The sequence below is a fragment of the Petaurus breviceps genome, unplaced genomic scaffold, assembly GCF_028583685.1.
Source record: "Petaurus breviceps papuanus isolate PSGF00001 unplaced genomic scaffold, PetGlider_PUasm1.0 490, whole genome shotgun sequence".
In the NCBI taxonomy this organism is placed as follows: Eukaryota; Metazoa; Chordata; class Mammalia; order Diprotodontia; family Petauridae; genus Petaurus; species Petaurus breviceps.
In genome coordinates this window covers 18526072-18538131 of record NW_027186352.1, presented here as the reverse complement: position 1 = coordinate 18538131, position 12060 = coordinate 18526072, and the positions used below count along the sequence as shown (strand labels likewise).

At 44.5% G+C, this 12060-nt stretch overlaps 1 protein-coding gene across 1 annotated transcript in view; it reads left to right on the top strand.

The window, feature by feature from the left end:
* Positions 1-9306: 9306 nt before the first annotated feature.
* The window catches only part of LOC138172037 (protocadherin-15-like), a 2287527-nt gene continuing 2284773 nt past the window's right edge, over positions 9307-12060 (top strand). The window contains exon 1 of the mRNA XM_069101643.1: positions 9307-10906. The gene's annotated coding sequence lies outside the window, so the exon portion shown is untranslated. The remainder of the gene's footprint in view (positions 10907-12060) is intronic.

The window sequence follows — 12060 nt, the reverse complement described above, 5'->3', positions numbered from 1 at the left end:
GTGCAAAGTAATCAGCATGCTGGACTGCTCTTTGAGAGTGTTGGCCTTCAGGAAGTTTTGATCTTATCTTTTGAAATGATAGTACACAATAGTCAGATATTCTATGATAAAGTACTTTTTTAATGAATGGAGTTGCAAATACATACATATATGTGTATATATGTATATACTCACCCACGTATACATACATTAAAAACCATTATTTCTGTTTTAGCACCAATTTTTAAGTCTTTCCCAATTGTGCAGGTTGATTTTCTTTTATTGTCCACAAATATGTAATTTTGTGTACATATAATATATATGTATATATATATATATATATATATATGCATCCAAATCCATTTTTACGTGGACTGGAGTTCACATATAACCCCCCCCCCAATATTGACAGAAAAGTTTTGCTTTCTTTTTGAAACATTTGTTATAAAAATTTAACCAGAATATATTCTATGGAATTATTGAATAATAATTAGTAACATGGAATGGCAACAAAAGATTCAGTATGAATGCAGAGTGCTCTCAGAAGTGGAATGTCTAAGAACAAAAAAAGCTGATCAATGGTTCCTGTATTCAGGCCAGACCTGGAATATAAAACTCAGGTCTGTGACATCATCATAGGAAAGTGAATGGTGATCTGGAGAACAACCAGATGATGAGAAAAAAAAAGTTAATGAAACACAGGGGATAGGTGAAGTAACTAGAATGTTTGGTCAGAGAGCAGAATCCTTGGCAAGGGGCAGAGTTCCAAATGGCAGACTTCAAGTACTAGAAAGGTGGCCATGGAGAAGATGGTGATTCAGTTTGTTTTCTTGAGCCCCAGAGAATAAAATAGTGACCATGGATGTAGGTTGCAAAGAAGCCAATTTAGCCTTTAATATCAGGAAAAACAAAGAAAATTACTGTTACTATGAAAGCTATCCCAGGGAACACCGGGCTGACTGTTGAAGTAGTGAGTTTCTCTTCATTAGAAATGCACATGCAAAAAAAAATGTACATGCAAACATTGTCAATGGTTTTGCATATTACAGTGGGGGGGGCGTGGTCAGTCTCTCTGGAAAATAGGTTATACTAGATGCTAGCTGAGGTCCCTTTCAATTCTGTAATACCAGAAAACTTCTGTGAACCCCATAAGCTGAAGAAGGCATTTTTAAGCCATGCTATACATCACACACAGCAGACCTGTGACACTCAGTTTTCTGCAAGCTCCTTCCAGGATCCTTTCAGACAGCTTGATACCTACCCGATGTACCAGGCATCAGCATAATCTTTATTCCAAAATAAGATAAATTCAAAGATGTCTTGGACTTTGCTCTAAAGAGACTTAAATCTTTTCCCCAACCCCTGAAATGTAGACCCCAGGAATGTAGGTCAGGACTAAGTCCTTTCTCATCAGCAATGCACAGCAAGGTTTTGTCACCAGCGATGTGCAGAATGCCATACTAGCAAGGCACCCTTGAGATGAAATGCACAGCTTTACTGGAACGTATCAATGCTTACATATAATAACGCTATTTCCATGTACATATTTAATCGCTAAATATTCCAATTCCTTTCTCTTCATTGAATTGAAATCATTTCCAGCATGTCTGATGGGGTCTCCCCTGCTGTCATTTCCACAATAAGGGCTGTAAGTCATGCTTAGGCAAACATTTTTGGATAGCTTTACTCTGGTGAATCCCCATGCGCTAATTTGTCACTTTTCTCTAACTCTTCATGCTCCAAGGTGGGTCTTCCTCCCCAAGAGAAAATAACTGCTCTTTTGAGCATATGATTGTATCAGAGTTAGAGCTGCAACAGACTTTGAAAGTCATGTAATACAAATTCTTTTTTGTTGCAAATGTGTATGTGTTCATAACCACTGCTCCCCCCCCAACATATACATATACACACTTACACATACACATTGATCCAGAGTGGAAGCTCCTGGAGGACAGACTGTTATGGTTTTTGTTTTGTTTTGTTTTATGGTGCTTAATATAGAATGACACTCAGTAGATGTATAATTACTTATTAAATGATTAACTTTATTGATTTTAATAACTCAATTAAATAGGCATTTATCAAGTACTTCTATTTGCTAGCCACTGGGGAAACAATGATCAGAATTGAAATAAGTCTTGTCCTCCAAGAGCTTACAATCTTATGGGGAAAAATAATGAAAATAATAATAATAATAAATAACATTTGTATAGTACCAATTATGTCAGGAATGGTGCTAAGCACTTTTATAAGTATTATCTCATTTGATCTTCACAACAACCCTGGGATGTAGTGCTATTATTATATACAGTTAACAGATGAGGAAACTGAGGCAAAGAGAGGTGAAGAGGTTAAGTGACTTGGTCAGAGTCAAACTGTTAGTAATTGCCAAAGGCTGGATTTGATGTCTTTCTGACTCCAGCTCCAGCATTCCATTTACTGGATCATCTAGCTTCCTGTGTAAGAAGTAGGATCACTGGATTTAAAGTATACAATATGTACCTAGAAAATTAAATTAAAATGCTTACAAAATAATTTCTAGGAGGTAGTCACTGGCAATGGAGTTTACCAGGATGGGCTTCCTGTACGAGGTGAATTTGAATGAAAAAACTAGTGCACAGAGATTCAATTACTGGATCAAGTTCTTGCAAGGAATCAGTGAGAAAAAGAGGCCATGTCATCTGTGGCCCTCAGTTTCTTCATCTGTGAATTAACTTTTCAGGATCAAATGACTTTACATTACTAGGGAAATTGACACCATTATCTAAGTGCTCTCCATATTCTCTTATCTTCAAACCCCTTGAAATCATGTCATATCTAATACTGCCAAAGTGATTTTCCTTATAAGGAGATCTGAACATAAGTCTTTCTTTATTTCAACATCTGTCTATTGCTTCTCAGATGAAATAGAAATCCTTCTATTTAGATTTTCACCTACTTCGCCACTAGCTTCATTTGACCCCATCCTCTGTAATCCAGTCCAATTGATCTATTACAAAAACACTCCCATCTCCAAGCCTTCTCACTGTCTCTTTACTCTCTTCACACATGCATCCCCTTGTTATCTCCTATATATGGAAGCAATCCTTCACTCTCTTCAAGATACAGCTCAAAGGGGTTTTTACTTAGCCTTTCAACTCTTGGTGCCCTCCTGCCCAAATCACTGTGTACTTAACTATTTTCTATTGGGTTTGTTTTCTCTGAGAAAGCCAGGAAGCAGTGTTGTTTGTTGTTTTTGTTCAGTCATTTGTGGTTTTCTTGGCAAAGGTGCACCAATGGTTTGCCATTCCCTTCTCCAGCTCATCTTTCAGATGAGGGACCTGAAGCAAACAAGGCTAAGTAATTTGCCCAGTCACACAGCTAGTAAGTGTTTGAGGCCAGAGTCGAACTTTAGGTCTTCCTGAGTGCAGGCTCAGCAGTCTTACCACTGCACCACTTAGCTGCCCTAGGTGGCACAGTATATAGAACTCCAAATCTGGAATCCAGATGATCAGAGTTCAAGAACTAACCTCAGACACTTACTAATTGTGTGACTCTGGGAGAATCATTTATGTTCTGCCTATGTCAGTTTCCTCAATTATTAAAATGGCAGGGTGGCTGTGAGGAGCAAATGAATCAATATTTGTAAATATGCTTAGGGAAGTGTCTAACATAGTAGCAACAAATAATATAACAAGTAACAATAAGTAATATATATTTCTTTCCCTTGCACCTTATGCTGATTTTATAAGGACATACATCTCTATTTGTTGTCTTCTCCATTAGAATGTAAGCTCCTTGAAGGCAAGGATTGAATAATCATTTGTATCTATATCTCCATCACCTAGCACATGGGGACACATAGCGAATACACATTGAATGGCTTTTAATTGATTGATTTCTTCTTAGGTCCCTTCCAACTCTAAATCTACCATCCTTTTGGCTACTTAATGTTAAAGTTAATAAACAGATTCATAACATACTTGACCTGGCAACAACATTCTCACTGTTTCAAGAAAATAGAAAAAAAAAGCTCATTAGCAGTGCACAGCTTTCCAAATGAGTTTTTCCTGGGAGCCTGGGTTTTGAAATAACTCTAGAGATAATTTGGGGGAAGCTGCATCTGGACAAATCCATTTGAATTTTTGAATTCTGTGGCCTCCTCATTCCTTGGAAGAATGACTGAGAAAGGGCCAAGTAACTATGGGGCTGGATAAGGAAGTGCCTTTGAACAAGAGGGATTTTGGTCAAGTTTGGAGGAGGCTGCTGTGAAGATTTGGGCAGCATCTTGGTTGGAAAGGCAGTCTTCTGATTACTTTTATTATCACCTCCATAACCTGGGTAGAAATTGAATCTGTTGGGTAAAACTGAGGGATAGTGTCATACCTTAGACTTGGGCAACATCCCTTTTAATGACCAAGGCACCTTGAAAATGTGGGGTGGGGGAGGAAGAGAGAGGAAGGGGGAGGAAGAGGGGGAAAGACAAAGAGAAGGGGAGAGGGTGGAAGGAGAATGAAAGAGAGGGAAGGAAGGAAGAGGAAGGAGGAGGAGGAGGGAGAGGGGGAGTGGGAGATGGAGGGAGAGAAGAGAGAAGGGGAAAGGGAGAGAGTGGGAGGAAGAGATGAAAGGAGAAGAGGAGAGGGAGGAAGTGAGGGAAGGAGGGAGGGAGGGAAAGAGAGAGAGAGAGACAGAGAGAGAGACAGAGAGGGGGGAGTAACAGAGAGATAGAGACACATGCTTAGGAGGGAAAGTCACCGCTGCTGCGCAGAAACAAGACTCAGCAGTGGGGCAGAGGGGCCAGATCGTGAGGTTGTGCCTGGCCAACACTGAGTCCTGCAAGCTCCGGGAGCCTTGCGCACGGCCCTGCTCAGGTCTCCCAGGCGGCTCTCTGGTTCCTTTTGAGGATACTCCAGAAGCCAGGGGCTACAATAAGAGAGAGAAGTGCTCTGTGCCCTGGAGTGCCTGCAGTGGCTATTCCTGTGGCTCCAGGGCTACTCTGACCCCTCCAGCTGTGCTTCACCTGCTCGCCAGAAAGATCTGGGGGGCGCCATTTTCCAGCATTTGCCCAGAGGCCCACTGGACTCTGCTGTGACTAGATAGCAGTTCGCCAGCAATTCTCCCTGCAAAACCCAAATCTCTGCTACTGCACATCCCTAGTAAAATGCACTGGTCTGGGGGTTTGAGGGTTTGTATGGCAGTGTGGAAAGGACAGACTGACAATCACTAGGTGTGTGGGTGGAAACCCACTTCTGCCACTTGCTATTTGTGTAACAGGCAAACCACATCTATCACTGGGCCCCAGTGTCCTCATCTGTAGAATTGGCAGTGTTTAGGCTAGAATATTAAATTCTTAACAGCCAATCTCTGGTCTTACCTGGCCAAACCATCAAACTTTTCTGGGTTTCGTCTCCATCAGCTGTAATATGATGCGAATGAATTTAATGGTACTTTCCTGCTCCAAATCTTGATCCTGTTACATTCTACTCTTCCACTCTGAATCCCACCAGTGATTGCACAACTATTTGCCTGTACTTCCACCAGCACACCCGATGGATGCGTTCTGTCAGGAATATAATAAAAATAGATCCAACAAGTTACTAGCAGGGTAGAGAGGAGGAACATGAGCCAAGGTCACCAGGGCGGGCTTAGTCATACCACCCCGCCAGGAGAGCTGAGTTGGGTTACCTTGGAATCCCTTCTGCTGTTATTTGTTAATTGGAATCTCTAGTGCAGAAGCTGGGAGATGCAAGGTGCCCCTTGCTGCTTCTACTCTTCCCATGGTCAATTCTTACTAACTTTGTTTGACTTCATTAGATTGTAAGCTCCCAAGTGCAAGGGATGACTATTACCTCTTTTTGGATCACCAGTATCTTTTCACTGTTTTTATAGCCAATGTGAGCACAGCGCCTGCTAAGAACAGGGAACCACCAGGTGGCCATCCCCCTTGAGGAATGCTGGGCATCTTTACTGGAAACAATAAACTTGATGACTTCCTGATGGATTTAACATTGGAGCATCTCAAAATTTGGAATCAACATGAACCTCAAAAAAATCACATAGCCAAAATTTGTTATTTTACCAGAGGAAGAAACAAGATAATAGGTCCTCAATAAATGACTGATTGACCTTTTGGCAAACCACATCCCCTCTCTGGATCATAGAGAGGTTCCTGACTATAAAATGAAAGGATTGTGTTTGATTAGGGCCCCCCCCCCAGCTCAAGACACAGCACATCCTCATCTCACTCAAGATGGAACCCTTCGCTGACTGCCCTCAGAGTCAGGCATAAGGCTTATTACATTGTACGCAGGAGAACTGCCTTGTTGTATGCTTTGCTTTGTTTATTTTGTTTTGTTTTTTTCATGTACAAGGCTGGACTGGAACTGGCCAGATCAAGGTTAAGCTGCCTGGCTGCAAAATCCTATCTTTCTCAGGTTTCCTGGGAAGGTAGAGCACAGGGCCAGGTGGAATATGTTTGAGCGCTTTATTCTGCTTGCCTGTGGTCAAGTCTCCTACTTTACTTTGTGTCCAAAATCAATGACCCCTCAGAGACTGGCAAAATATGGTGACAGTTCCTATTTCCATTTCCTAAAATCTGGATGTTCCCATAGAGTGCCTTTCTTCATCTCAAGAAGAGTTGGGGAAGAAGTTTATGAAGCAAAATTCAGGGATGAACAGACTCCTACTGCAACACATGGATCAGTCTTTGCATTTCACCAATCTTTCATATTCCTAGCTCTGCATGAGAACAGAGCACATTCAAAGAAAGGTTCAATTTCCTCATGAAGTGGAGTTATGAGGAAACAACTACAGTGGCTTGAGGCCAAGGACTCTGTCCCTTTCTATCAGCCTGTCTCTGTATCTCTCTCTCTGTCCCGGTCATCTCTGTCTCTGCCCATTTGTCTGTCTTTGACTGTCTCTATATCTGTATCTCTCCTCTCTGTTTCTCTATTTCTCTTTGTGTCTTTGTGTGTCTATCTCTTACCTAGTAGAGTGGCTAGTGCACAGAAGGTACTTAAGAAGTATTTGACTGAAGCATAGACAACTTATTTATATTCTCTCTCTTTTTTTCTTAAAGCAATCGGGGTTAAGTAACTTACTCAAGGTTACACAGCCAGTTATTTCTGGGTGTGGTGCTGAGTATCTGAGCCCGGATTTGATCCAGGTCATCCCGACACTGGAGCTGGTGCTCTTACTCACTGAGCCACCTGGCCACCCCTAAGCAATTGGGGTTAAGCAACTTGCTCAAGGTTACACAGCCAGGTGTTTCTGGGTGGGTGCTAAGTGTCTGAGCCCGGGATTCGATCTCCAGGTCTTCTCAACACTGGAGCCGGTGCTCTTACTTGCTGTGCTACCTGGCTGCCCCTAACTTATTTATATTCTCATAGAAATGGATATACAGTGAAAATTATCCCCACAAAGAAGCAGAAGACACTGTTTTTAGGAAACTTGTTTATTGGAAGAAAAAGCAAGACTTCCACATTTTACCTATAAAAGAAATGGCCAACTCAGCTCCCTCAAACCAACAAAGCATTAAAAGAAGCCTCCTTATATGCATATCCACAGCTTAAATTAGCTCTGTGTCCATGACGATAGTCACACTTTCTACCTTACGGTTTAAATTCTGGAAAGTTTTGATCCCTTCCCTGATACTTCATAATCTGACTATCTTTCAAATCTCTCTCCTCTTTGCCATATGAAAGAGGTTATATTGGGAAAAGCAAGCACTGGCTCTGTTTGTTGTCCAGAGTTTAAATATTTAGAAAAGTAATCTGTTTCCCTTAACTCTGCTGCAGCTCTCTCTGGATAAATTATGAGTGGACTCTCCTGGTTCACTAGCTATGAACAGTTTGTGTGAAGAATATGAAACATGGGTCATGAAGAAGAGGGAGCCACCAGGTGGCCATCCCCTTTGAGGGATGCTGGGCATCTTTACTGGAAACAAATAAACTTGATAACTTCCTGATGGATTTAACTTTAGAGCATCTCAAAATTTAGAATTAACATGGACCTTAAAAAAATCACATCATCAAAATCTGTTATTTTACCAGAGGAAGAAACAAGATATTGAGGCTTAGAAAAGAGAAAGAGGTGTCTTGCATAAGCTCTCTCTCTCTCTCTCTCTCTCTCTCTCTCTCTTTTTGGCTTTTTTACATTCAAATATTCATATCTATGTATATAAACACACACCAAAACTCTCCTTAGAGCAGTTTTGGAAATCTTTCCTTTACAGGTAGTTTGAAATCCACTAGAGAGATATCTCATAGGATCATAGATTTACAGTTGGAAATGGCTCCCCTCATTTATTTTAATGGTGAGGATACTGAAGCACCAAGAAGTCAAGGTACTTGGCTAGAGAAGCACATGCCAAGTGTCCCTACTGGGATTGGAACTTGTCTTCCTGCCTCTCAATTCAGTTCCCTTTGCACTGCAACACTCCCTCTCCTGCAGGGGTGATGCAGGACAGATGATAGCTTATTTTAGGGAGTTCATTAGTGTCAGAAGTGGGTAAAAATAGAATGTTCACTGCCTCAGTTCCAATTCTAATACCCATTAAATATGCCTGAGGGAAGGGGGAGCAGAGGATAAGGAAGAGAATCTTGGTACTCATGATCAAAGGGCAAAACAATTGGGAACTTCCATCGCAGAAACAAGAACTTAAACGTTCCAACTAGGACTTTGCACAATGCTGATCTTCTCCTTTTCTGGATGCTGTGCCCCTTCCCCTTATCCACAGATGTCGCTCCTGTATAGGTCATGGGGAGAAACGTTGCCAGGTTTTTCCCCTCTCCAAGGAGAAGATTGATTCCGTGCTTTTATAGCCACACTGATTCCACGCCTCTGCCCTCACCCCCGTTGGATTGCTCTAAATTACGTAAATACAATGTAAATAATAGTAACAACTACTGTTTGAAAGCAATGTACTTTTCAAAGTTAAAAAAGGTGTGCATCTCTCTCCCATTTTGAGACAGGATACCGCATTGATCATTGCCAACTTGGAAATATTCTGGGAGTTGACTGAAAAGTATCATGGAGAGTGGAGACAGCCATATAAATCCTTCTTCCCTCTCCAAAGCCCCAGTAGCTACAAGTGGGTAGCTAAGTCTCATCCTAATGGCAGCACTTGAGCACACCTGGACTGTTTTTAGATCTTCTTCCGTGAACTTGCTTCAGCTATCATCTCTGAGCCTCGGGCGTGAGGATCTTGGGTTCCCAGTTTTTCTGCACTTTCATGGAAAGTCTCTCTATGCGTTCGCTAAGAGCTCTCCAGGGATATCGCGGTTTAATTTTACAAATTAAACCGGTCGATGATTACAATCAGAGCCAGAGAAGGGGAGATAATACTGCCCCTCCCTTCCATAACGCTGATTTCATTCAGTATCTATATTGTACATGCCAGTATACAACATCTGTATAGATAGAAAAAATAACTGTGCAGTGCTAGTTAAAAGCTCCCGACCGGAACAAGAGCCGCAGAAGCCACTTGGCCCTTGACAGGTTTCTCACCATGACCCCCACTCCGCCGCCTACCCCTGGCGCCCCCAGACCCCAGTGCTGTCGCTCTACGTGAGCGCTTCCTCTCCTTGCTCTGCACCCCCTCGCGCCCCTCCGCCGCCTGTATCTGCAGCAGGAGAATCCAGAAGCCGGCTCAGCTCACCCAGTGCACAGATTGGCGCACGCCGCCAAGGGGAAGGGAGGAGGAGGAGGAGGAGGAAGGGGGGCGAGCCCCCCCTCAGCTGGCTGTTGACGTCGGCTGAGGCTTTAAATGTGTACGCGAGCGCTAGCAGAGGGAAGCCTGTGGCAGGAAGGCGGACGCCTGGCCAGGCTGGACAAGCCGCAAATCGGCTCTAAAGGTGGTCAGGCGGCTGCTCTGCCTCGCCACCACGCCGGGGCTGGCGCTGCTGCGGAGCCCCAGCCCTTTGCTGCTGCTCTCTCCTGGTTGGCAAGACTGCCCGTGAGGCTGCCGGGCAACCTCGGGGCGCATCAGACGCTGGACTCTGGAGGTGGGGGGGACCTCAGCATCAGGATTGGCCTCGGAGGCGCAGAAAGGAGGTGACAGGCGAAAAGCCCTGAGAAGACTGGCTGGGGGAGATCGGGCGCGCACAACATCTGACAGCTGTTATTTTTTTTTTGGGGGGGGGGATCTTTTCTTTGGATGGCCAGGGAAGCTCCCTACCCCCTCCCGTTGCCCCTGCAACTTGCCGTGGCTTCTGTGCAGCCCTTGGGGTGCCTCTCCAACCTGAAAGTTTGCCTCCTTTCCCCGAAAAGGAGCCGGGTGCCTGCTTCCCTCCCTATCTGCCCAGGTCCTGACTGTTGCGCAGTGAGTGGATAGCGGGGCCGGCCGGGAGGGAGCCGCTGGTGGTGGAGATTGGAGCGCTTAGGTGGAGGACGAGGGGGAGGAGGAGGAGGAGGCAGGGCGAGGACCAGGAGGGGCAGGAGCAGGAGGAGGCGGAGGCAGAGGAGGAGGAGGAGAAGAAGAAGGGGAAGCAGCAACTCCCGAGTTCCCACGGTGACCCTTGGCGTGGGAGCTGGAGCAGCAGGGGCACGCGCACAGGAGTCCGGCTCCAAGCCATTGGGGAACCTCTGGCGTGGCCCAGGGGGCTGGGGTCTGCTTTGAAAGACCCTCTTAGGAAAGGGTTGCCTAGTGTGTGTGTGGGAGGGTGTCAGAGTGTGTCTGTACTGGGTTCAGAGCCCGCTCTTCCTCTGGGCACCACCGGCCAGCGGAGAGCCTGGCACTCGGGAGCCTGCTCGCCTGCCTGCGGGACCTGGGTCTCCCATCCTTCCTGCACTCTCGGGCTTGGAGCTGCGGGGAGCCCAACCTCGGAGAGAGGTGGCAGAGGTAGCGGGGGAGTCGGCAGGAGCGGCAGCAGAGTCAGCAAGGACAGAAGCAGCAGCGGGCAGAGGTGGACAGTGGCATCAGCAGCTGCTGCTAGGGGATGAAAGGAAGGTAAGAGGGGCCACCAAGCCCACCAGGGCTCTGCCCACATTCCCAGAGCGCTGTTGCGGTTAGGAAGACTCTTTACTCCTCTGCCTCCTCTTTCTTGTCCTCATGTCTCTTCTAATCATTCTCCCTCCTCCCTTCTTGGACACACTTTGATCCCCACCCCCACATTCACCCATAAGGGGAGTTGCCCATTGGGTCAGTTGGTATCTTGCCATCCCTTTTGCAATTCTTCGGTATTTAACTCTACCTGGAAGTTGATTTGAAGGTGAATTTTTGCAAGGTCCAACTTTTCTCTTTTTTTTCTTTTCTTTTTTTTTTTTAATTAAAGTGATGTTTCCTTATGAAAAGAATTGTGGGAAATAAAATATGAGTGTCAGATGAAGCTACAGTGATATTAGACGATTCCCCTCTCCCCTTCCCAAAACAAGGGATAAATAAGAAGTTTCTCTCACACAAGTTTTCTTTGGGGTCCCAGATTCACTGGCTGCAGCATCTTGCTGTATGCACTCTATTTGTAAACATATATGTGGTTCTCCCCCCCCCCTCCCGCCAACCTTTATTGTTTCTTGCTTAGCAGTGCCTGATGTGTGAGAAATCGTTTACTTTCTGACAGTAAAAGCCATTTCTAGTTCCAACCTGGGCTAAAGTTCTTCTTTTGGTATCTGGCTGCACCTACAACATATGGTAGGAGTTATAATAAGGACCAACTTAAGAGCTGAGGGTCATGGAAAGACTAACAAATAGTGGGTGTGATGATCCCAGGAGCCTGTGCTTTCACCTGCTCTTCAATGCCAGTTAATACAAGGTGATTGCAAACCCCCCCCCCCGGCTTGGCAAGCTAATGATGCTAAAGCCTTGGGTGGTTTTTAGAACCTGCAAGACAGGAATCTTTGATAATGAAACAACTGTGTTGTGCAAAGTCTAGTTGGAAAAAAAAAAAAAAACTCCTTGCCAGGGAACTAATATCTGCATGTTATAATCAGGGAAGTAAATGAACCAGTTAGTATTCCGATCTTGTAAGACTTGGCTTGGGAGAGAGGCTGCTGTTCCATTTCCTTTTCCATTTCATTTGTGGTAGCAGAATAATGTCAGATGCTTTCTGCACTGTGATACATGTTTGCACATGTTTGAACTTCAATTACCAGAACGTCCTGGAA